Source organism: Lolium perenne, chromosome 1 (genome assembly GCF_019359855.2).
Source record: "Lolium perenne isolate Kyuss_39 chromosome 1, Kyuss_2.0, whole genome shotgun sequence".
Classification (NCBI taxonomy): Eukaryota; Viridiplantae; Streptophyta; class Magnoliopsida; order Poales; family Poaceae; genus Lolium; species Lolium perenne.
The window spans coordinates 4,101,623-4,126,800 of record NC_067244.2 but is presented as its reverse complement, the minus strand read 5'-3'; the positions used below and the strand labels follow the sequence as shown (position 1 = coordinate 4,126,800).

The window sequence follows — 25,178 nt, the reverse complement described above, 5'->3', positions numbered from 1 at the left end:
GAATTAGCGAAACCACGAGTGACGCCACCCATGATGCAAATCTTTTTGGAAAGAAAAATATCATATAGAAAATACATTATTTTAATTCTTGTCACACTCGATCGACGACTCTTTATGACAACGACTCATTCTGTCGGTGGTTGATGTATGCAAATTATTTTATTCATCGGTGGAGTCAGTGTGGATCAACCCTCTCCATCACAAGATTTCCAAGTATATTTCCCGTGAGAAGAAATAGCAGTTACTTCAGTGTGGAGAGCGCAAGAGAGCAGGGACCTGGCCACCTGGGTACATTTCTGATGGAACCTGGGCATGGCTCTTTGGAACTTATAAGAGGAAAGTTATATGATTCCCAATACCCAGGTTCCAAATACACACAAAGCAAATGGCTATTTAGTCCTTGTTGAAAAATATATACCGATTAGAGCAAATGTTACGACCCTAAGTGCATTTATTTTCAGAAAAAAGTCAAGCCCCCTGAACTCTGCATAAACAGGGCACACATGATCACGACTTCTGATTTTATCAAACATCATATCGTTCAAATTACGAAAAAATCATACTTGTAAATTAATATGATACTGTATGTGCCAAATAAACTGATGAAATTAATTATAGTTTGTTAACTTTGTAGCATGAGACAAATGAAAAAATATCTACCCCAGCATGCACGTTTGTGTGACGAAGAAATGTAACACATGTTCTCATCGATTACCTGGTTTTGTATAATCCTTTTGTTTGCCAAATCATTCATGCACTAGGATTTTTAATTTCGATTCCGGAGATGCGAATTAGCACACATAAACCTATAGAGGGTCACACTCTATCCAACCGAGGAGCATACCTCAACAAGGGATAGGGGGCGATGCCCCCCCTTGAAACCATTGTTATTGTCAAATCTATATTCCTGTCACCGGCTGCATAAATTTTCACCATGCATCATAGCTGTACCAGATTAGTTTAGTGAGTCTGGGCATCCATGTCGAGCCATTGTCTTTGTCGGTTGTCCACGAAGGGAAAACTAGTCTGCGGACATGCGACGTGATTCCTCGAAAACATCAATCATAGCATCCATGTCGAGCTCAAGTGCCGGCGTGGCGGCGAAGGGAACAGGGGTGCACATGAAAAAGTTATCAGGGTTTGAAGACCACCAAACCTGACATGACGGTATGTAATATGTTGACTACTGCTACATATAAATTCACTTGATGTGTGTGGGAACTTTCTGGTATTACCATCTTCTCTTATGGGTATGATTACTTTTCGAGTTTCTCGGAGATCGTAGTGATGATAGAATTTTTTATTTCATATTCACCATATTACATAAGACAGGGAGTTCAATTGCACTGTATTATTTCTTTCTGTAGAATGATTTTGCTTCTCGAAATAGGCTTTCGCCCCGCTATATTAATATAGCAACCACACGATACAAGAAGCATGCTGGGGCCACAGCACAACCAAGCCCAAACGAAACTACAAAGAAAGGAAAGAGAAAAAGAATGCCGACACCGGAAGATCGACAAAACGAGAACGACCTGCAACCGTTGTGCCCTCCGGAGAAGTCCTACCACGCACCTAGCACTCCGAATCGCCGCATACCAAACAACACCTTCAGCAAGGAGAACGACGATGACGCCACTATTGCACGGACTAATCCTAGGGTTTCCCCCGGTACGCGGAAGGGATTGGTTAGGGGGGGAGGGGGGGTACACCCGACACCCTTCAGGAAGGTAAGGTGGCACCCTCAGGCGTCACCGTGTCGGTGTCGGACAAGCCGGCATGATTTTGCTCCAAAGTCACTTTTTTAATAATGAGGTTATAAGATGCAGACCCTACAAGAAAGCAGCCACCCGTGGAAGAGAAGGTATCACATAAAGATGACATCAAGTGCCCTGGCTCCTTCCTCCATGCTGACAAAGCATAGAAGAAGCACCTCTTACTGTAAAGACGACACCTGAAGTTTTAAGCAGCCTAAATTCAGCAAATTTGGTAAAGATTCCCAACCAGCAGCGAAGAACTGTTTCTCTTCCGGCTGCTGCATTTTCCCCCCTTTCTACTGTGTCCAAATGTATTGTTGAATTTATGTGCTGTATTTAGGCGTTTGCCTTTGGAAGCACATGCGCGCCTTTGAAGGTGCTGCATTGCACTGTGCCTCGCATTCATACTAACTGGCGGAGAGATAAAGCAGCAGAAAATCATCCTCAATGAAAACATCTAGGCAATGCTTCAGGTATCGTTACAGACTTGTGATGGTAACTTCAGAACTTCCCCCGTCCCACTCTGGTTCTACGATCTGACCAAATGGCTGCTGCTGGTGAGATCTCTCTTCTCCTCTCCCCCCGTCCCACCCACCACTCTCCAGGGCGACAAAGCAATAAATTTCCTAAAAATCCTTCCGTGGCAATTAAGTCGTTGAAGATGTGAGACAACTTGAAGGCCAACAAAAGATGAAAACCAGGAGAAATAGATCGGCATGGATGGATTACCTGCGTGCTGGAAGATCTCGGTCGCCATCACAGCTCCTCCTCGATGTCGTCGGGTCGTCCGCCCGCTAGCCATGGCGCTCACCTCACCTCACCTCACCTCACCTCACCTCTCCTCGACGAGTAAAAGTCAAAGTCTAAGTCATAGTCACACGCGCAACCCACACGCGGTGTGTGGCGAGGGGATTCTACTTATAGAGCCGAACTGGAGAGGTTTGAAATTTCGAGGAGGAAGGCATGAGCGGGAAGGAGGAGAAGACGAGGGGTACTCGCTGCTAATTTCGCTTAACTCTTGATTCACCTTCCCATTGATTGTGGGGAGCGAGGGATGATGAGCTGCTGGGATTTGTCTTCCCACGGATCGGTGACGTGGACAACATATGCACGATTCTTGCGGAACCAAATCAATCAAGCTGCATGTCTCCGATCTGTGGTGATTAAATGACCTGTAATTACGGGAGGGTGGGCGGGCTGGTCAGTTCACTGGACCTAGTTAATATGGACCGTGCTTCTCCATAATTCCACCGGATCAACGAGAAGCACAACCTGCAACTCACTAGGCACGTAGCGTAATTCATGTTGAACTCAATTCATGCACTAGGCACGTCGCAACTTTTCTTGCTGCCTTTAATTTTCTTGCTAAATCAAATCAGCCAACTAGGTAAAACAAAATTGCAAGTAAGCCAACTGGGTAATTAGGAATTGATCAGCTCCTACTTACTACCATGCTACTAGCTTGTTGCTCATCGACCACTCGCCTTGATATATGGTTAATTCTTGCTTCTAGATGGCCTAAACAAATGCAGTCTCGGTAGATTTTAGAATCACCACAATATCAACACTCTGCTCCACCTACCTCTTCGTGACTCCTTGCGCTGCCGGCGAGACAGCCATGCTCTATTACATGCACATCAGCTAATCAGAGTCCGGCCATCACATAACTGAATCGATTTCCTCTGCCTAGCAGCAAGCTCAGCTTGATTATGGATGACATATTATTAACAGAAAATAGATAGCAATGGTGCTCAAAATATTGGCATAACCTCTCCTCTTTTTTTAACATTCACAACATGAAACAAACATTACTGTGTACGCAACACAAATCATATCTTTTCAAATAACCCACATGATTTGCACATTCTGGCCAGACAAAAACACTAGTCAAGTAGCAAAGAATGCAAACGTACCACGGGTTACATCTAGCTACACAATAACTATAACTCCCTGGTCTGGAGCATTACAAAACTCCCTGGTCTGGAGCATTACAAAGACGACACTACAAGGATCGAAAGAGTAGTATCACACACATGCAACGGGCAGCACATCACCAGCAGTGGCACCGCCAAGGCCAAGCCAGCTTTCCAGGCAGGGTCAGACTCCAAAGCGACCAGAAAAATCACACGGACATAAACTAGTTGCTTCAGGTCGTCTTGGCATTTTCTTCTATACCTGAAAATCACAAACCAACAAGATAAGCATCAGCTGTTTAAACGAGGGACACAATTAGAAACTACTTGGGAGTTGGGATGTAAAGCTACAGGAGGAAGTGTGTTCCGTAGAATTATTAGCATCCATGAGCACACATTTTCGTTATCCCTTGAGAAAAAAAGGCAAGACAGGAAAACAGTGTTTATGATGGTACATTACCTGTTAGATAAGCCCTTGAAGACGCTCCAGCTCTGCATCCAGCTACCGTTGGTCGAAGAAGAAGCTCAGTCCATGAATCAAGCTCAAGCGACTAGGAATGTAAGATGATTCTTTCAGGTACAGATTGCAAAAAAAAAGATCGATGGTGAAACCAATGCAAGTGCCAGCTCTGGCACCATTACAGGTTTCGGATCCAGCCAGAACCAGCAGCCAGGGCCAGCACCAGCTATAGCATATGCATATCGGCTAGCTACCATCAGGAAAAAACGACAGATATGATAAACTTTACATGCACATCAAGTCAAGTGCGACTGCTACTACTACACTTGTGCAACACACATTTCATGACATATCCTACTTTGCCCAAATCATAGAAGCGTCACCATATCTCAGGTAATGAAAGATCAAGCACCTATCCAATTGTGTGATCTCAGGTAATCAAATACCAAGCACATGTCCACTCCTGTGACTCAGATTTAAAAAATTCCAACAAGTACAACTAGGCTTATATATCAAATCAGACCTCCTGAAATACGATTATAACAAGCATGTGTGCCACCAACAGCAAGCATGTAACAAAATGGTCATTGCGGTCATGCCGACCTGAACCTGAACCAATGTGATACAAAACACAACAGCTAGCTACCATTCTGAATATTTCCAGGACAGTGCCCACCGGAAAAATTCTACCAGAGTGTAATGATACATGGCTATAGATAATTTAAGAAATACACAACATAACCAACAAATGAGAAGGAAAAATGTTACCGGATTGGACTGGACAGCTCAAGGCCAAGACCAAAGGTTCTCGCTGCTACCACACTATGGTTTGCAGCTGCAATTAACTTCCCCGACATTCTCTTCCCGCGCCAGAGGCATCAGCGAGCTAGTTGCATGCCCCAATGGACAACGCGGCAGCGGCTGGTGCATGACTGACGCCATTGTTATCCTCCTTCTCCTGAGTGTTTTGCACACATGTGAGTTTGTTCGTTACAAGTAAAGATAGGTAACTTGACATGCTCTAGATTAAGTAATGTTGGTCTAATATGAAATATCACAACAAGATTTACGGAAAATTGGAATCTAAAGAATCAGCAATGGGGAGCTAATTATATGAACATTTAGACATCTCAGATGTATATACAATACCCCTCAGTACAAATTAGACATATTTCGAAGCATTTAATGAAACAAATTGTTTACCACACATTGTTTTAAATAAGAATTGAATCTCCAGGTTTAGCCCAAATTAAATAATAAGCTCGATTGAGATTGACATTGGTTAACTCAACTACTAAATCAAGGAAGGCCATTAGATTAGCTCAAGGAAATATGTTGTGAGGATTTTTGACGATTTCAAAATAAGTGTACAAGTAAACATGTAGCCACATTTAAGGTACACGCAGCAGCAATAGGTTGTTGGTTCAATCAATCTATGCACATAGATAGATAGGTAGAGTGCCCAGGTGAAGAAAAAATCAAATGGAGCAGGAAATGAATGCTTGCTTAGCTAGAACCTCAATTTATATATTTGTATAGCTAGTTCCTAGTACCTAACTGTTCACCTGATTGTTGTGGGCACACTTCTTATTACACTAGTTGACATTCCTCAAATGCATGCCTGCATAATTCTTGGTAAGAACTGTGACAAGACACAATGAAGAAATCAGAATTGGAGAGGAATAAGAAATCATATTTACTATTTAATATATTAAGCATAGTTACATAGTTAGTTATGGAAGTGGAACCACCATGAACAAACATATTAGCATGTATGCCAATAGGCTAGAGCCGGTACCACCAACGGCAAGCATGAAACAAATGCTCATCCCACCTGAACCTGAAGCAACATGATACAAAACACAACATCTAGCTACCACTCTGAATATTTTAATGACAGTGGCCACCAGAAAAATTCTAGCAGTGTGTGATGATGCATGGCTACAAAAAATTTAATACCTACACAATATAACCAACAAATGACAAGAAAAAACGTTACTCGATTGGACCGGACAACTCAAGGCCAAGACCAAAGGTTCTCGCTACTACGCCTGCTATCGAGGTCACCTCTGACAACAATGCGGCTTGCGGCTGCACTTCACTTCCTCGATGTTCTCTTTCCGTCGGCGGAGGCAACAGAAGCTAGTTGCACACCCCAACGGACAAGGTGGCAGCGGCTGGCGCATGACCGACACCATTGCTCTGGTGCTTCTCCCGATCGCTTGGTACGCATGTCGGTTTGTTCTTTACAAGTAAACATAATTAACTTTACATGCTCGGGTAATGTAATGTTGGTCTAATATGAAACGTAACAACAAGATTTACATATAATTGGAATCTTAAGAACCAGCAATGGGGAGCTCATTATATGAACATTCAAGACCAAATGTATATACGCGAGTACTACTTGTTTGGTTTCCTCAGTTTGAAAGCATTTCAAGAAACAAATTGTTTATCACACATTATTTTCAATCAATCTCCATATGTTTTGGACAGGAGCATACAAACATGATACATAAATCTACTCCAAGCAAGACATCATGTACAGTTCTGCACTTGTGCACTAAACAAAATATATTCGAAGGGAGCAAAAAGAATGTCAGAGAATGCCAACCAACTGGAACCTAGGCATTATGGTTTGACAAGATCCCAAAGCTCATGGATGAATTGCAAACAGAGAGAAAAGTACCAATAACACCAACTTCAAACTTTCAAATCTAAAGAGTCTCAAACGATCGCAATCTTGTCATCTTAATCCACACCACTAAGTCCATAGTCTGGTCTAGTAAAATAGTAATAGGCAGCGGTAGAACCGTCAACAACAAAAAAAATACTACTGTCGTAGTAGTGCACTCGATTGATGAAAACAATTTCATACAAGATAACTCAAACCCATCCACAATGAGGTGGTAGAGCTCAGTTCCCAATTAAAGAACATGCTAGCATAAAACTAAGCAACATAGACAATGAATGGGTTCAAAAAAAGAACCAGGGAGACATACACCAAATGCTAGCTTAGATTAGCTACCAAGTCGAGGACATCGATACAAGTCTCGCTCATGTCCTCAAGTACCTACCTGCAAAACGGTGCCTCAGCGTTGCAACCCTGGACCACAACTTCCTTCGGTATACATACATGCTCCAAACCCTGGATAAATTTCAAATTCAGCCAAACAATTTTGGAATAGAAATTCATCTTTTCATAAGCATTAATTCATCAAGAACATAATTAATCTTTATAATGCATCATTAATTGTGTTGAATTATAAGAGAGAATAGCCACATTGATTTAGTAGTCCAAATCATCTTCGACAACTGCAAACATCCAAAAGATGGCAATACAAAAACCCGCTTATATTAAATAAGAACTCAATCTCCAGGTTTAGCCCAAATTAAATAATAATCCTGTTTGAGATTGACATTGATTAAGTCAACAACTAAATCAAGGAATCCCACTAGATTAGCTCCAAGGAAGTCGGTTGTGAGGCTTCTTGACTAGCCACATTTAATGTACATGCAGCAACAACAGGTTGCTGGTTCAATTAATCTATGTAGATAAATAGCTAGCTAGAGATTATGCCTAGGTGAAGAAAAAATCAAATGGAGCACGAAATGCTAGCTTAGCTAGCTCCTAGACCTGAACCTCAATTTATATAAGTAAAGCTAGTTCTAGTTCTCGGTACCTAACTGCTCACCTGATTGTTGTGAGAACTTACTTCTTACTACGGCAGTTGACATTCCTCAAATGCATGCGTGCATAGCTCCTGTTGAAGAGAAAATTAGGCATATGAACTAATAAAACACTACATGCTAGAAAGCTTAATGTGCTAATGTTCACGGGTAACAAGTGAAAAAATCTTGGTAAGAAGTGTGACCAGACACACAAGGAAGAATCAGAATTTTAGGCAGTAATAATAAATCATATTTACTATTCTATATAGTAAGCTCAATTACATAGTTACATATGCAAGTGGAACCAACATGAACAACACCAGATTAGCATGTAATGAAGTCAGACAAACTGGAGTAATGCTGCCAATGACAGAAAATTACAAAGATCATGTATTCATCATGCAACCTCAGCAAACTAAGGAAGAACAGTCTAAGCGAGTGCAACCAATTAGCCATGTACACAACAACTCTTTCATGGACCAAAGCAAGTGCAAATGCAAGGCTTACACATCTGATCATCCCTGAAGGCATACATGTCATGATGAACGTTCTCCAGCACCTCATCCACCAGCAGCGGCACCATCTCACACAAACCAGGGCACTGGGGCACAACACCAATTGATTAATCTCATTGGGTAGATCATTAATAAAAATTCTCATGGAAATACAAAAATTTCGCGTGAGCACATAGAATTGAGGCTCTTCTCCTTCTCTCCACAAGAATGAGCAAGAAATAAAATCTTGCCTTTTTAGGTATGGATGCGGAGAGGACCACAGATTGGTAGCTTACCATGACGTGTGAGGTCGACACAGGCATATTGAACACATTGAGGAGTTCATCCATCTCCAGTGCCTCGTCAATTGTGGTTGCTTGGGTGCCTTGCCGCTTCCGTCATGGCAGCCAGTGTCACCACGAGTTGCTGCCGGCGCAAGCAGGTCAGGCAGAGGTGGTGCTCCAGGGCCTAATGCTGCAGAAATGAGCAGAACTTTAGATACATGCCAGTGGACCTGGAAAAGAGTATAGAAGGAACTAGAAAACAACGGGAATCAAGCCGGAATATTGGGTTGCACGGGCAGCACCGAAAAAGCACAAAGTTATGAAAAAAAGGCAGCAGGACACACCTTACTACTAGTCGCCATAGCCCGCTCTTGTCCCCGGTGTCGTCCAAGTGGAGAAAGTCATTGGTGCTAAACCTGCCGCTGCCCACATGTGTCTTAAATGCTAACAATGTAGGAGTTACATGAACATAAAATGGGCACCCAGAAAATGTGTGGAGTTACTTTTAATTAATAAAATGGACAACCAGAAAATGTGTGGAGTTACTTTCAATTAATAAAATGGACAACCAGAAAATGTGTGGAGGTATTATCAGGGACTTAAATAGTAAGAATCACAGGAGCATTGCTCCATCATATTGGTGCAGTTTATTCATCATCATTTGACCCTCACATATTTAATCATGCCTGAATAACAAAAGATGTATTCCATCTAGATAACATAGAAACTCATAAAAAGATTAAAAAGTTGTGTGTATTTATAACCTTAGCTCATTTTCTGATAAATAAAAAAGAAACAGTTTTTACAAAAGGGGAACTCCACTCTTCATCAAAGTAAACTAATCATGTAGACAATAATTAAAAAATGTAGATACCAATTGAACAAACTAAGACAACACCTACACAATTCTCCCACTAGCACCAAAGGAACATAACTCTTTGTTTATGAACAAAAACATGCATGTAGAAACTGAGCAATGAAACCAAAAAAATTAGCTCAGAATATGAAATATCTTCTCATCAATACAGTGGCATATCTAGGTCTGACATGCGGTGTTGATTTCATGATTCATCATAGCAGTTTTGCAATTGTGGTCACAAAGTTGACCAATGGTAGAATGGGACAGTGGGATATATTTGAAAAAATCATACCAATGTGTAGTTATCATTCATTCCACTCGGGATATCAAGCTATACCTACAATAAACTACAGAGGACAAGACAACAGAAAAATACAACTAGATAAACTACTAACACCTCGCTTTGAACAACCACCACTGTTTTCAGCCCATATTTACTAATCAGTATTATTGACTTGAAAAACTTCTCTGTAAAATATTCTTAGCCTTATTACTATGTCAATCCTTACTGCCAAATGCTAACCCTGATTATATTTACATAACCGGTAGTGTAGTACTTCTATCTCCTCTAATATAATGCAACAATGGATCTCTAATTTAACAACAACAAGAGACACTATCACATGAATGATCATTAGCAGAGGAAAGCATGTTAGGGAGCTACATGCTACTAGCTAGCGTATGGTAAGCATTCACATCCAAACTACTATCTAACATTGCATACAAGTTGGTGCAAGCCTCCACTCAAACAAATTTTGAACCAAGTCATGCAGTCCTGGATCTACAAATGACAGATCCCAGAATCCAATTGAGAGCAGTAAACAGCAACGCCATGAAAGTTCTTTTTCTTACACCTGTGTAGCTGTCCTGCAACATGCTCCGAAGACAAGAGATGAGAAGTCTCACAGGCTGCACACATCAGAGGACGCAACCTTGTTTCTGGCGGTGACCACTAGGAGCTAGGGAGCCCAGACGTTGCGCGCCGGCGCGCGGCAGATAGGGCTCGCGGATGACACAGCTACTATCGCCAGGAACTTGGCGGTGGTGAAGGACACCGACACCATCTTCTACAACTGCAGTTACAAGATTACAATATTACAAAAAAATCTTAATGCCGCATAAAAACGTGATACCATGGGCAGATAAAATCCTACACAGGAAAATTAGTTCTTGGATAAGTTATTTCCAGATTCTAGGAGCTTTCTTGTGACTGGTACTTGTTAAAATATGAAAAGTGAACAACACTCAAATCACCATGGAATGAGAAAACGAACAATTTTACAATCCACAGAAGTGTGAGAACTTGCTTGCCAAATGCTATACCTGATTATTTACATAACCAGTAGTTTAGAACTTATGTCTCCTCCAATTACAAGATTACACAACTTTCTTTATTGAACTTTGTTTGACCAAGAATTGATTCAGATATATAAAGATTGTTTGTACGAAATTAGCATCATTAGAAAGTGTTTGTCAATACGAATCCAACGATACTAATTACATATAATATAATCAAGATTTTGTTGCTCAATTTTTATGGTCAAAGTTCGTCTTGAAATACGCGTACGCCTTATTCCTTGGGACGGAGGTAGTATTTAGTTCTCTTCTAGAACTATCTAGCCGCTTGCATCAGGTAAGCATCCACATCCGAACTACTATCCAACCTTGCACACAAATTTTGTGTAACCCTCTACTCAGACGAATCTGGCCAAGCCATGCAGACATGATTCTACAAACGACAACTAGCAGAATCCAATCATGAACTAGTAAATTAGCGCCGCCAACTTACTTTCTACACCTGTGGAGCGTCCTGTAACAAGCGCTGAAGACGAATGATGAGATGTCTCACCGGCTGCGTGGCCTCGACGGGCGTGGCCTTATTTCCGGCGCGGATGTTGGCGGAGACCGCAAGGATGGAGACTAGATGTCGTGCCGTCCCGCAGCAAAGCGGCCTCACGGAGGACGCAGCAGCCGGCAATAGGAACTTTGCGGGAACTAAGGACACCACCAAAATCTCCTCCTGCGTGCAATTACAAGATAATAAGGTTACACAACTTTGTTTACTGCAAGCAAACATAAAAACGTGATGCCATGTGCTGATCGAAACCTACAGAGCAAAGGTAGTTCTTGGAAATTAATATTTCAAACAAGGAGCCTAGAGCTTTCTTGTGAATTGGACTTGTTAAAACATGAAAAGAGAAATGCATATCATAGTATCAGAGTACATTCACAAAATAAACAGCATGTCAAATCACCACTGGAATTAGTACAATCTGCAAAAGTACGAGATTGCATCAGGCACGCAAATTGGTCAAAAGTAAAGAAGCAATTGTACATGGTCTACTAGTTAAACGCTACATGAATATGAACAGTAGAAATCAACTGAATCTGAACTTGAGGGCGGCAGTAAATTGAGCATTAAACAAAAATATGGATTGTTTCCTCCCCTCCTTTTATCTCAAATAGATCCAAGTGAGTCAACTTACAAGATACAGACGTATCTACACCTAACATGCATTTAGATACATTCACATATAGACAAAATGGAGTCAGTTATTTTGAGACAGATGGAGTATGTATTTACTTGCCCACGCAAAGGTGGTTTTCATTGTACGAATATGTCAAATCGTTTAGAACTGAAGCTAATTACATCTCCTTAATTAAAAAGTTGGATCAAGGCATTAAAGGCAATTCCAATTTTACAGGACAGCCTCCTCATATACACACTCTAGCTGCAAATATGGATGGTACAAGAATACATTAAAAAGTACTCATACCATTGTACATTACAAATGTCCACTTATACTTGATTAGATGTACTTTTAGAAAAGCCGATCAAGTTTGTAAAGATAAATAAAGGCCTTCCAATATACATATATAGCAAGTTCCAGATTTGGAGACAATATGAACCCAGCTTTGAACCTACAGCTAAAAATACTAAGGCGCCAAGCAAAGACTAAACATATGTGAACCAGTACCCCTTTAACTAACTATACCTCATGTACCTACCATTGAAATTCATTCCCTCAATTACCAAAGTTTTAAAAGAGGGATCAATAGAAATAAAATACTTGGGCTTACATAAGCTAAGTAAATTTTCCTGAAACCAACTAAATAAACATTGCACACCACCAATAGCTAGGTGATCAAATCCCAGCTACACAGAAACCTCAACAGATCAACACTATGGCTCATGGGCCAGATGACCAATCGAGATCATCACAAAACAAAGTGGTACCGCACAGTGGAGGCAGGGAATAGAATCGTCATGGCTCGGTGGCCGTGCTACCTACCAGGGAGATCAACTAGTCGAAGCCGAGCCAAGCGGTGAACGTCCGGGACTGAACCGCCATGCCTTTTGCATCGCCGTCGTGTGTCGCTTCCATCCTCTGCATCTGATATCATGAAGTTGGACACATACATTTCAGTCCAAGCGTGGTCCAGGTAGAAGATGAGTTCTAGTAGGAATATAGCTACTAAGATTCGACAAGTAATATCTCATAAGATAAATTTTGTTTAGCATATTAGTGTCATGTATGGCAATCTTTATCCTGTAAAACTCGAGCTAACTTGATAACACAGGTAGTTAAACCACCAGAGCGTAGACACTGGTAGGTTTAGGTGTGCGTCAAGATACTAAGATAGTATCTCATCACTCCCTATTTCATTTATAACTTGATAACTGAGCCCAAAAAGATACTAATCAAACACCATTCCCGCAACTCATAAATCATTGATTAGTTTATGCATAGACAACATAGTTTACTTTTGCTAGCATATAGTATTATTCTGGAGAAGAATTGATCCAAAAAGACCACTCCGGGTATCAACCAAATAAAACTAGAAAACCCTGTCACTTCTGACCTACTTCTTCTACACCCATACAAGAAACATTCATGCAACAGTGCCTCAGTGTTACATATTTTTTATAAATATATAATATAATACTAAGTGAGCAACAAGAATGGCTTTAGTACAACACAGAGTTTTCAGAACTGGGGGAACCCTTGTACGCACGATATGAAACTGCAACCAAACCGTACGTAACAGCGGTTGCAGCTCGATCTGCTTCCATACATGATATATATCTACTGCACCGATCTATACCTTGCCTACAACCAACCAAATGTGAAGAGCTGTTGCAACTCTGCTTCAACTAATATGGAGATCTGCATGGAGTAGAGATACAAATCGTCAAGATGAATCTAGCTTGTTAATTAGCAGCCAGCCCTACGGCCGTAGCATATATGGTATTGAAAGGAATAAGGTCGATCACAAGGAGGAATTGGTTATACCAGTAGCATCCTGCGGACGGTGGCAACCATCAAGAGGACGAGGCCTCTCAGGGCCATGCGAGGAAGCCATGGGCAAGCCGTCCCGTAGTCCGGGTGGAGACGCAGCTCGCTTGGTGGGAAGCCGCAGCCACGGCGGCATCGATCTGCAGCCCTCCGTGGCTCATCGATGGCCACCGCATGGCGTCATGTTGGATCGACGCTGCTCTATCAGTCTCCCACCGGCGAGCTCGCCGATGCGGCAGTCGTGAGCGTCGATCTGTGTCCACCCGCGAGATGGGATGGAGGAGGAGGACCGGATGGAGATGGTGCGCCGGAGCGGCGCTGGGAATGGAGAGGAGGACGCGAGGGCCATGGCGCCGCTCGAGGAGACAGGTGGAAGCTGGATAGGTTTAGGAAGAATTGGGGGAATTCTGCGGCATTGCCTGGGGTGAAGACGGTTCATATACTATACTCTATCAGCGGAATTTCTGCAACAAGGAGCTACAAGCCATAACTTCCCTGCGCGCGTTCCCGAAATCAATCAACATGCTGATTGGATCAATTGTGTCTAGCTAGCTAGGTACGCATTTGGTTATCTTAATTTCCTCTTCTGTACAAGTTAAGCCAGCTAATATATAGTAAAATCCAGTTAACTAGCAGGACTATCAAAAAATGGGCACGACCTCTCCTATTTTCTGGACATTCAAATCACATATACTATAATAAAGTAATGCACACAGCACATGTGAAATTCCAGCACACACAAGATCATCGGCATTGCACACTACAAAAAATGGAACGTCGACTACCACTTGACAATACAAATAACATGCCACGCATAAGCTGCCAGTTGCCAGCACGGACAGCTTTTCAGGACCTCCGAGGCGACCACCTAGGCAGTCGGCGAGGAAGTAATAGATCACTTATTTTTATTGATGACACCATCCGCAAAGCCATCTACGGATTAAAAGAACTACTCCCTCCGTTCATAAATAAGTGACTCGACTTTGTCTAGATGCGGATGATCTATCTAGATGTATTTTAATATAGATACCTCCATATCTAGAAAAAAGATTGACTCACTTATTTATGGATGGAAGAAGTATTTAGAAATGAAAAAAATGAACCCAACATAATAAAATCTAGTATAGAGAAAGTGCATTCAACAAACTGAACTACACAAATGACTAATATATGTGGTCTACCTATATTTTCACAATGTTCCAAGAACTCGCTAAATCGATCCATGAGATCTAGGCAGCGTTGAAGTATGTCATTTACCTGGAAATAAAAGGCAAAGCTATCCATGTTCAGAAACATTATCATTAGGTCTATCCACTGGTTAAGTATCTCTTCAGATCATTAGAACAAATACAATAAGTCCTAGTCAGCTGGCTATAAGGATTAGAATAATATATTTTTGTCTAGTTGGAGGAGAGAGAGGTGGAGAGAGAAGAGGAGTGGGCTCTTATGCAAGAGCCAGCTCTAGCACGTGCTCCTAGTCACTTTGTGAGAATGAAAGGTGGGCCATGCATTGATAAAGTAGCACATTTTTATAGCTCACTATTGTACATATTGGCTCTAAGTTAGCTATAGATGACATGACACATGGCTTATAGCTAGCACTTGGCTATACTATTAAACTTGCTCTTAGGTAAGATTTGGAATTGCTCTTTACAACAGAACGACCTAGCCTACCAAATTTTCCAATCCCCTTCTTGCAATTATTGCCTGGCTGTATATGTGCAGGCCGTGGTGGGACTCGATTGGAGGCGCGCATATGGACGGGATCCACTGGGCGAACGAGCCGTAGCTGACCGGTGCTGAGCGGCACCACGGAAGAGGAAGGGGACCCATCGCAGGAGAGTTGACTACTGTAACGGCCCAGGGTAGCACCCCTAATAGAATTGTTTGTTCTTTTTATTTTATGCATCATCATGACATCATGCATCATATCATCCATAAGATTTTATTGAATAAAAATTATTTCAAATAAAAACTATTTATTTATGTTTTCCCCTCTCTTATGGTTTATATATAAAACCTCCCACCCTTATTCTTAATTAAATAAAACCAAATTAAAATTATATTTTTGGAAACCTTGTAAAATTGCTTTCAATCAAAACATTGTTCTAAAATCTATTCCTGGACTTTCCTATCTAATATATTTTATTTCTTCCATCTCCTTTCTCATCTTTCTTTTCTTTTTGTTCTTTCTTTGCAAATCCAGAAAATGAAGAAAAAGGGCATGTTGCCTCCCCTTCTAGCTATCCCTGGCTTCAAGCCCAAACCAGGCATCTGCTCACGTTTTCCTTTGAGCCCAAAAACAACATGGTGGCCTTTTACATCTTTGCTGGCACGGAGATGCTCTTCTCTTTCTTCCTGTCGTACGGCAGCACATCGGTGCGCTCGCACGTCGCTGTCCTCTTGATGGGACGGCTATCCCTTGCTCCTCCTCCATATAAGAACTCCTTTTCAAACCCTAGTCCTACTTCTTCCGCACAGCGCCGCCACCTGCTTGTCCCTCTAGCTAGAAGAGTACCCCGTCTCTACGTGCTCCCGCCCGCTCGTCTCCGTCCTCCCCCGGCCTCCCGACGTCAAGGCAAGTCTCCGTCGACCTCTGCTTCATGCGCGTCTCTACACTACGCCGTCGTCCTCCGCAGCCAGCGTCGTCCCATGTCCTGCTTCAACTTCCGCTCGAGCCCGTCGTCGTCATCGTCTCCGTCGCGTCGGCCGGCCGCTCGTCAAGTTCTCCGTGCGTTGCCGTCGTCGTCGACGCCAACTCCACATGATCCTCGACCACCAAGGCCCTGCACCTCGCGTTCCCTTCGTTGTTCAACTCCAGCTCGCCCCGACGGCAGCCTTCTGGTACGGCTCGTCGCCACCATGATCTTCTCCACGAGCCGGACGTCTTCCTTGTCCCAGGGCCAACGCGACCAAACTCCGCCGCTCCTCTCTGTCGCGCGTCCGTGAGTCCGCCGCAGCGGGAACCTGGCACCCGCGCTTCTTCCTCTCGAGCGCGTCCACGTCGCCGGCCGTCTTCCGCGGCCGTGGCCTTCTCCGCTATGTTAGCTTTTAATCTTGATTTTTGTATCAGAATGTTTTCTTAGTACCGCATGTAGTTAGGTGCAATCGTTGTATTCAGTTTTAGAGCCAGCCGGGTATACGTGAGATACGTATAAAGCAGGGGAGTATCCAGCCGGAGGCGAGATGCCGAGATGGTGTCGTGCGATGCAACATGAATGGCGAGACGAAGCTGTGGTACAAGAGCTGAAGACAACATGCTGAATAGGAAGTAGCTGGGCGATCTGGTCAAGCTCGTGTTAGCCATTTGCATGTGCATGTAGTGGCCTGAGTGAATCGGTCATATGCATGTAATTAGCCTGTGGAGTGCATGCGTGGGTTATCTTGCTGGTGGCCTTGTGAAGAGGTCAAGTTAGTTAGTGGATTAGTGGAGTAGTGGAGTAGTGGGTACGGTAGTGGACTAGTGGCGTGAGTTGCATGGCAACGGTGCCAAACCTCTTGTATATATACTGCATTGAGTTAATGAGAAAGGCAACGGTGGAAGAAACAATGTAGCATATTTTGTCCTAGGGGAAGTGCCTCTCGGCAAAGCAAGTAGTGCTTCTCCTTAAGTGTGTGTGCGTGTGTTCTAGAGAAAGAAGCAGATAGATAGTTTGTGAGTGAGAGAGAAGTTGAGTGTTGAGAGATGAGAGGTAGAAGATGAAGATAGGAGCTGCGAGATGCAGCTCCAACAATTGGTATCAGAGCGAGAAGATCTTGGAGCTTTCGGCGATGGCGGTGCGATGCCGCTGAAGCCGACGACGGTGGTGATGGCAGACTCCACGAGAGGTGGAGGTCGCCGACGCGAGGTGAAGGTCGCCGGCGCAAGGTGAAGCTCACCGGCTGGTGGCGGTGCGATGCTGCTACGAGCGGTGGCCATCCCGACGTGATGGGCGGAGCTACATGGGGCACCGGCGCATGGAGGCCGGGTGCAGCACCATGTACGTGCGACGACCATGTCGAGGTTGGCTGCTGATGGAAGGTCTTGTGAGCACCGGAGGCAAGGTACGGTGGCCCGATGGCGAGGAGAGCACGGGCGACGCACCAATCTCCATGAGATGTGGAGGTCGCAGTGGTGGCAAGCTCCTTGAGATGAGGAGGCGAGGCTGCAAGTGGCGGCAGACTCCGTGAGATGCGGAGGCCAGTGTAGGTGTCCATGGCTACCATTGCAGGAAGGACCGTGTGATGCTGATGGTGAACACAAGAGGCGCTGCAAGAGGTTGCGGGTGAGCTGCAACGAAGAATTTGGAATCAAGATTAGGGGGGAGATTGTTAGCTTTTAATCTTGATTTTTGTATCAGAATGTTTTCTTAGTACCGCATGTAGTTAGGTGCAATCGTTGTATTCAGTTTTAGAGCCAGCCGGGTATACGTGAGATACGTATAAAGCAGGGGAGTATCCAGCCGGAGGCGAGATGCCGAGATGGTGTCGTGCGATGCAACATGAATGGCGAGACGAAGCTGTGGTACAAGAGCTGAAGACAACATGCTGAATAGGAAGTAGCTGGGCGATCTGGTCAAGCTCGTGTTAGCCATTTGCATGTGCATGTAGTGGCCTGAGTGAATCGGTCATATGCATGTAATTAGCCTGTGGAGTGCATGCGTGGGTTATCTTGCTGGTGGCCTTGTGAAGAGGTCAAGTTAGTTAGTGGATTAGTGGAGTAGTGGAGTAGTGGGTACGGTAGTGGACTAGTGGCGTGAGTTGCATGGCAACGGTGCCAAACCTCTTGTATATATACTGCATTGAGTTAATGAGAAAGGCAACGGTGGAAGAAACAATGTAGCATATTTTGTCCTAGGGGAAGTGCCTCTCGGCAAAGCAAGTAGTGCTTCTCCTTAAGTGTGTGTGCGTGTGTTCTAGAGAAAGAAGCAGATAGATAGTTTGTGAGTGAGAGAGAAGTTGAGTGTTGAGAGATGAGAGGTAGAAGATGAAGATAGGAGCTGCGAGATGCAGCTCCAACACGCTACAGCGCTCGCCTCTGCCTCCGTTTCCCTGACGCGCGGTTTGCGCAACGTCGCTCCCTGGACAGATCTCCTCCGCCAACGAAGGTCGACGTTCCAGGCGTTCTCGTCTCCGTCCGCTGCACCGAAGGTCCGGCTTTGGTGCTGTTTTCCATCGATCGCTCGTTTGCTATACCTGCACGATATCAACGTCTGAACTTTCACTCTGTTTATCATCAGTCAGCTAACGTCGCCATCACACCCTGCTGCTACCTCCGTTTGGAGCTGCTCGCCGGCGAGCGTAACGCCGCGTCCCTGCATCTGCGATGCCTTCGTGCATGGCCAAGCCTCTCAGGCTTGGAAGCCATCAAGTGCAGCACGTCTCCATCTTTGATACGATCCAATCAGCAGCGTATATGGTATCTGTGCTTGTTTAAACAAACGTGAGATCCTGAGATCAATTCGCTATATGCACCAGCCATTCTTTTTCCCTTGTTTTGATCCTCTTGCTGACATGCGGACCGTCGGTCCCATTTGTCATTGTCTCCAGCTTGCTCCTCTTCGGTGAGAAAACCGGCACCAGCGTCGCCACATCAGTCAGCATCTCCCTGGCCCGCTTGTCAGCCCCTTGGGCTAGCTCTCTCGTCGGTACAATTTGCTTCCCTCTTTTCCCTGTTTTTCTGAAAATGGCATGAACTGTGTATATCTTGCAAAATTCATATCTTTTAAATGCTAACTCGAAATAAAATATATTCTATATGAAAATTGATCAGAAAAATGTGCTGAACATGAATATGCCATCCATTCATCTATTGCATCATGCATCATATAATTTCGTGATAGTTTGCATTATCACCTAATAGATAACATATGGAATATGTTGGATATTATATAAATGTTGTCCCGGTTTCATTTAATTTTGATGTAGCTCACCCCTGCCATGTTTGCTATGCTAATCCACCCTTAAATTTGCCGGTAGAAAATGCAACTCCAATTCTAATTTGATTGTCCGGGGTTCCGACTCCAATTAATATGGATAAGTTGCATTGCACCATCTATGCCATGTTATGCATACCATACCATGATCATGCCGGTTCTTTTTCCGTAGTAGTAAGACTTGCATACGTTGTGTGTTCCAGCATTTGTTCTTCCCGGATAGGATCGCGAAGTGGTGTTGTGAGATACGACAAGTCCTCCGGATGTTCCTCGGCAAGCTATAACAGGCAAGCATTTCCCCTATGCCCCTGCAGAAGTCGCTCACCTATTTTATTTTGCCTTCTCCCTCATGCTATCCTTAAGTTGCGTTCTTGTCACGTGTCCCTTCCACTTGTTACCTCAAGCAGCCTATATTGCCTCCACCAACCTCCTACAGCTGTTGTTTGGTTATCGGGTCTGCCTTGCGAGTCGTAGTGCATGCTAGTGCTGTTTTATCTCGTTACCGTTATTGTTATCTTATCGGGTCATATGTTGGGAAGAATCATGGTTACTTTAGTTGTTGATAATTGTTTAGCGGAGGCATCGGTGGGTCAGCTGCTCGTTTTGTGACGGCTCACTTGTGTTTCCTAAATATCTTAGGACCCCGAGTTCTTGTTATCTGTTCCGAGACTGAGCGCTCTAACCACACGTGGGTATGTTTAGGTCTCCCTCGAACACTGCCGGAATCTACAGCTTTGTCCAGTGGCCACAACTAGTTTCGTAATGTTTTACCATTTGTTGTTGCGTGCATGCCAGCATGTTACTTATTTACTTTGGGAAGCCCCTGGGTGCCTTGTATCCCTTGTTTCTGGTATGCACGTATAGGTCGTGGAGCCTCTGCGAAGTGGTTTATCGCCCCAGTGTGTGTTTAAACCACCTAGCACGTTGACACACATAGCTAAGTCCGCTTCGGAGATACGGCCGGACTTCGATACGGGTTCAACTTAGTTAGGTGGCTTCCTGGACATTGTTGTCGTGAAGGAGAGTGCGAGTCGTTATATCCACCTGTCGCAAGTGGGTTGATCGTGCGTGTGAGCACATTTGGGCACCCCTGCAGGGTTAAATCTTATCGATAAGCCGTGTCCGCGGTTATGGACGACTTGGAGCTGTATGATTCGACCATAGACAACTTGCACCTGTTATTTCAATACTAATAACTTGCATAGTAAGATAGAACAACTTAAATAATAACTGGTTAAAACTTGACAACCGTGCGAGTGCCTTTGTAAGTACTTCCTTGCGAGGGGGGAACGCATCGGCTGTGTTATGTTTGCAGAGTATAGAACTGTAGTTTATGCGCTTTCTCACCTTCTCTGATAGACGAATGTTGTAGAGTGTCTCTATAGGTTTTCTAGTGCTTGCGCGCTGCCGCTTAACCCCACCATATTGCCTATGACGTTCCTCTTGCGTCCTCTAAGTCCCCTGCGTGCCTCAAGTACAAAGGATGACTGGTTGACGAATGCTTATACGTCTTGAAGTCTTGTTAAGTACGAACCCGTACTTATTGCTGCTTCTACGGGATATAACCGGGCAGGTATGAAGACCAGTACGATGAAGACGACGTTAGCAAGGTTACCCTTCCGGCTTGACCTGGGCAGGGTTATGGACGCCATCGTTTATCTTTAGGACTCTTAGTCCAATTTGTATCTTGTCCGTACTCGGATGTATTTGATCTTCTGTAGGATTTGGATCTTTGTATGTACCTATTTGTATCTTGACTCGTTGGAGTCGTTGTTGTAATATATATATGTCTCTTGTGGGCTCTATTGTAATCCTGTTGTAATGTTACCGCTCGTGATTGATTCCACCCGCATCGCGTGCATGCTTCGGCGTGTCCGAGGCGCTTGGTGGTGCGTCTCCTAAAATCGATATCGTGCGGATTTCGGCGGATTCGCTGGGATCCTCATGGTACCGGTTTTGGGGCGTCACAAGTTGGTATCAGAGCATCAGGTTGACGGTACCCCACTAGTCCAGCCTGTAGGATAACCTTGCCAACGGACGTTGTGTCTAGTGTCAAAACTATTTTCTGAAAATTCGTTGGATAGTTCTGATTAGCTCTGATTTTTCTCCTTATCTATATTCTTTCTCCTCTTACCTATTCGAGTTTCGAGTCTTCTCTCTTATCTGAGTTTTCCGAGTCTTAGGTTCCGACGTGGGTTGGACGATCTTTGCCCCTCACCTATTAGGGCCGATCTTCGGAGGATCCCGACGAAAGCGCATCATCAAATCGGAACAAGATTTCTTGTTAGTGGTGTCGAGGAGATCGACACGTCGCCTGAAGATCCGATAGTTTGACCAACTCCCACTTAGGTTGACGTGGAATCTCGGGGCGAGATTCCTTGTTAGTGGTGTCGATTGTAACGGCCCAGGGTAGCACCCCTAATAGAATTGTTTGTTCTTTTTATTTTATGCATCATCATGACATCATGCATCATATCATCCATAAGATTTTATTGAATAAAAATTATTTCAAATAAAAACTATTTATTTATGTTTTCCCCTCTCTTATGGTTTATATATAAAACCTCCCACCCTTATTCTTAATTAAATAAAACCAAATTAAAATTATATTTTTGGAAACCTTGTAAAATTGCTTTCAATCAAAACATTGTTCTAAAATCTATTCCTGGACTTTCCTATCTAATATATTTTATTTCTTCCATCTCCTTTCTCATCTTTCTTTTCTTTTTGTTCTTTCTTTGCAAATCCAGAAAATGAAGAAAAAGGGCATGTTGCCTCCCCTTCTAGCTATCCCTGGCTTCAAGCCCAAACCAGGCATCTGCTCACGTTTTCCTTTGAGCCCAAAAACAACATGGTGGCCTTTTACATCTTTGCTGGCACGGAGATGCTCTTCTCTTTCTTCCTGTCGTACGGCAGCACATCGGTGCGCTCGCACGTCGCTGTCCTCTTGATGGGACGGCTATCCCTTGCTCCTCCTCCATATAAGAACTCCTTTTCAAACCCTAGTCCTACTTCTTCCGCACAGCGCCGCCACCTGCTTGTCCCTCTAGCTAGAAGAGTACCCCGTCTCTACGTGCTCCCGCCCGCTCGTCTCCGTCCTCCCCCGGCCTCCCGACGTCAAGGCAAGTCTCCATCGACCTCTGCTTCATGCGCGTCTCTACACTACGCCGTCGTCCTCCGCAGCCAGCGTCGTCCCATGTCCTGCTTCAACTTCCGCTCGAGCCCGTCGTCGTCATCGTCTCCGTCGCGTCGGCCGGCCGCTCGTCAAGTTCTCCGTGCGTTGCCGTCGTCGTCGACGCCAACTCCACATGATCCTCGACCACCAAGGCCCTGCACATGGATGCAAGTTAGATGAGTGTGTAGGCATATGTTTATGTCCAAGAGGTGGCTATGATGATTAAAATAAAAGCATGTAAATTATTTTTTGAAAGTAAAAAATCATACAATCCTCACGTACCGAAAAGGAACTTGGGGATAGCAGTAGGAGATACTATGGTTGCAACAACCAAAACAAATGTTGTTGTGTAGTTGTGATCATAAGAGTACTGAGTCACACATTCCAGGAAGGGCACCTCACTCCAGAAAAAAGCATGAGTCCAGTTCATGATGCTTGCACTGGATATTTGCTCCTTGAAGTAGCTGCAAATCGTACCATTGCAAAGAAACAGATTTAGAAGGGAGCATGATCATGGTTAGGTAAATTCCACTTGCATACTATTTCGATCCAGTTTTGAGAAAACGCCAGGGTTTTGTTTTCCCTGGACCGGAGCACCATAATTCGAATATGCATTTCATTTAAAACTATTTTGCCAGGGCACATGTCTTATCAGGTCAAGAAAAAAACTAGAGAAAAGTGCAGTAAACAATAGGGGACAAATTAGGTTTTGGGCAGTGTTTTTTTGTTCTTTTGGATAATTACAATGTGAGTCGAACTATGTGCTGTAACTGTAAATGTCATAAATTTGGAGGTGCTGCAACCACCACTGTAATTATAATTTTGAGGTCAGGTGGGCTTCCAAGTTAAAATTTTGAAAGAACATGGAGGAGAGAAACAAAATTCGGGAGGAGATGGGACCACAGGGTCATCACCTGATTGAATTGTTGAGGCATATATTGAGGATAATTCTTAACTTCTCATTGGGTCGATTGGTATCAAGGGGAAATTCAACAATAAACCCCTTACTTACTAGTTGTGTGATATCTGCATATCTTGCATTATGTAGCCCTGGCGGAAAAGAAGAATAATCCTCACTAAATGGAATCATGGCCCGGTATCCACAAAGAAGGTTCAAGTTCTCCAACAGGACATCCATACCGAGACACCCAGACATAAACATGGGAATTGTTGGCACCCAGACATGTGACAGGCTTGTATGCATTATTATTCATCACTGCTCGCGAACAATTAGCAAAACATGCTATGGAGTTGCCGCTTCGAGTTTCCAAATTCCAAAATCCATGTGAATCAAGTTTGCCGGCTGAATAAGGAAGGTGATTCCACTGTGGAAGAGGGCAGCTGCTGTTGGTATCATAGTTGGGGTCCATAACCCAGAAGTAGGAACCGGTGTAGTTGATTGCAGTCACGTAGTATGTTCCTGTGTTGATCTGAATTGTAGCCTTGCTACTGGTACAAACCAGCTCGTATGCTTCAGCGCCGCACCCAACAGGATCACCTCGCCGACGGAAAGGGTATGATATGTTTTGGAGATGTCCACAAGAGAAATGTGAGCACCCATCATTTCCTCCATGAACATGATCTGCTGCAAAAACTGCAACGAGGGAGAAGACAGTCAAGGCTTGTATAGTAACAGAATGATAATATGCGCCGGGATTCCCCATGACAGCCAGCTTCACAGATGCAATAGGGAGTTGATATCCTAGCTAGTTCTGTTAAGAGTACTAAGGTGGGCAAGGGATTGGTATGTACTAATGTGCACCTGCTTATATACCTAGTAATAGTGTGATTGGAATACTAATTATTGACTTCCGTTCGTGTGCACGATGCGCAAAAGAGGACGATATTCTCTCAAATTCTCTCACTAGGAACAGAAGACAACTCAGGCATGGAGTCTTCTGTCCCATGACATGGTAATTTGTTTTTTTTCCAGAGATGACAACGACAGTACACTAGAATTTCCTCACTATGAAAGCTATCACACTCGCACTCAAATCCCAGGAACACGGCATGCAAAACAGGAAGATATTCTCCCAAATTTTATGGCTAGGAACAAACGACGACTTGGGTTTGGAGCCTTCTATCCCATGACATGGTAATTCATTATTTCCAGAGATGACAACAACAATATACTAGAATTTCCACTGTGAAAGCTGCCAATAGACATGCATTTATTGCTCATGCAACAGGTGTGATTGGACTGAAGCAAGTCTGCAATCACACTCAAACCACAAGAACACGGCATGCATTAGTATGTGAACTGCACCCTTAGGCATAACTTTTTTCGGTAAATAGTGATTTATTACTTAAAAGGTTTAAACATTACATCGACATCTGCATACAGCTGACGG

The 25,178-nt window shown here is 43.8% G+C and overlaps 4 long non-coding RNA genes and 2 other non-coding genes across 6 annotated transcripts; 1 reads left to right on the top strand and 5 right to left on the bottom strand.

Moving 5' to 3' along the window:
- Positions 1-3,516: 3,516 nt before the first annotated feature.
- Positions 3,517-5,188, bottom strand: LOC127341408 (uncharacterized). Its single transcript, XR_007875497.2, has 3 exons — positions 4,899-5,188; positions 4,131-4,221; positions 3,517-3,932 (listed from the first exon to the last, which is right to left on the bottom strand). It is a non-coding gene; the product is annotated as an uncharacterized lncRNA (long non-coding RNA).
- Positions 5,189-6,470: 1,282 nt separating this feature from the next.
- LOC127341415 (uncharacterized) lies at positions 6,471-10,450 on the bottom strand. The gene is made up of 5 exons (XR_007875500.2): positions 8,925-10,450; positions 8,593-8,770; positions 8,310-8,403; positions 7,826-7,894; positions 6,471-7,278 (listed from the first exon to the last, which is right to left on the bottom strand). It is a non-coding gene; the product is annotated as an uncharacterized lncRNA (long non-coding RNA).
- On the bottom strand, positions 9,165-9,248 carry LOC127328047 (small nucleolar RNA Z199). The gene has a single exon (XR_007868954.2). It is a non-coding gene; the product is annotated as a small nucleolar RNA Z199 (small nucleolar RNA).
- Positions 9,570-9,663, bottom strand: LOC127328052 (small nucleolar RNA R64/Z200 family). Its single transcript, XR_007868958.1, has one exon. It is a non-coding gene; the product is annotated as a small nucleolar RNA R64/Z200 family (small nucleolar RNA).
- Positions 10,451-11,161: 711 nt separating the features above from the next.
- LOC127341411 (uncharacterized) lies at positions 11,162-14,132 on the bottom strand. The gene is made up of 4 exons (XR_007875498.2): positions 13,735-14,132; positions 13,547-13,608; positions 12,733-12,834; positions 11,162-11,459 (listed from the first exon to the last, which is right to left on the bottom strand). It is a non-coding gene; the product is annotated as an uncharacterized lncRNA (long non-coding RNA).
- Positions 14,133-15,994: 1,862 nt separating this feature from the next.
- On the top strand, positions 15,995-20,309 carry LOC127341378 (uncharacterized). Its single transcript, XR_011751274.1, has 4 exons — positions 15,995-18,867; positions 18,957-19,159; positions 19,267-19,364; positions 19,856-20,309. It is a non-coding gene; the product is annotated as an uncharacterized lncRNA (long non-coding RNA).
- The last annotated feature ends 4,869 nt before the right edge of the window (positions 20,310-25,178 follow it).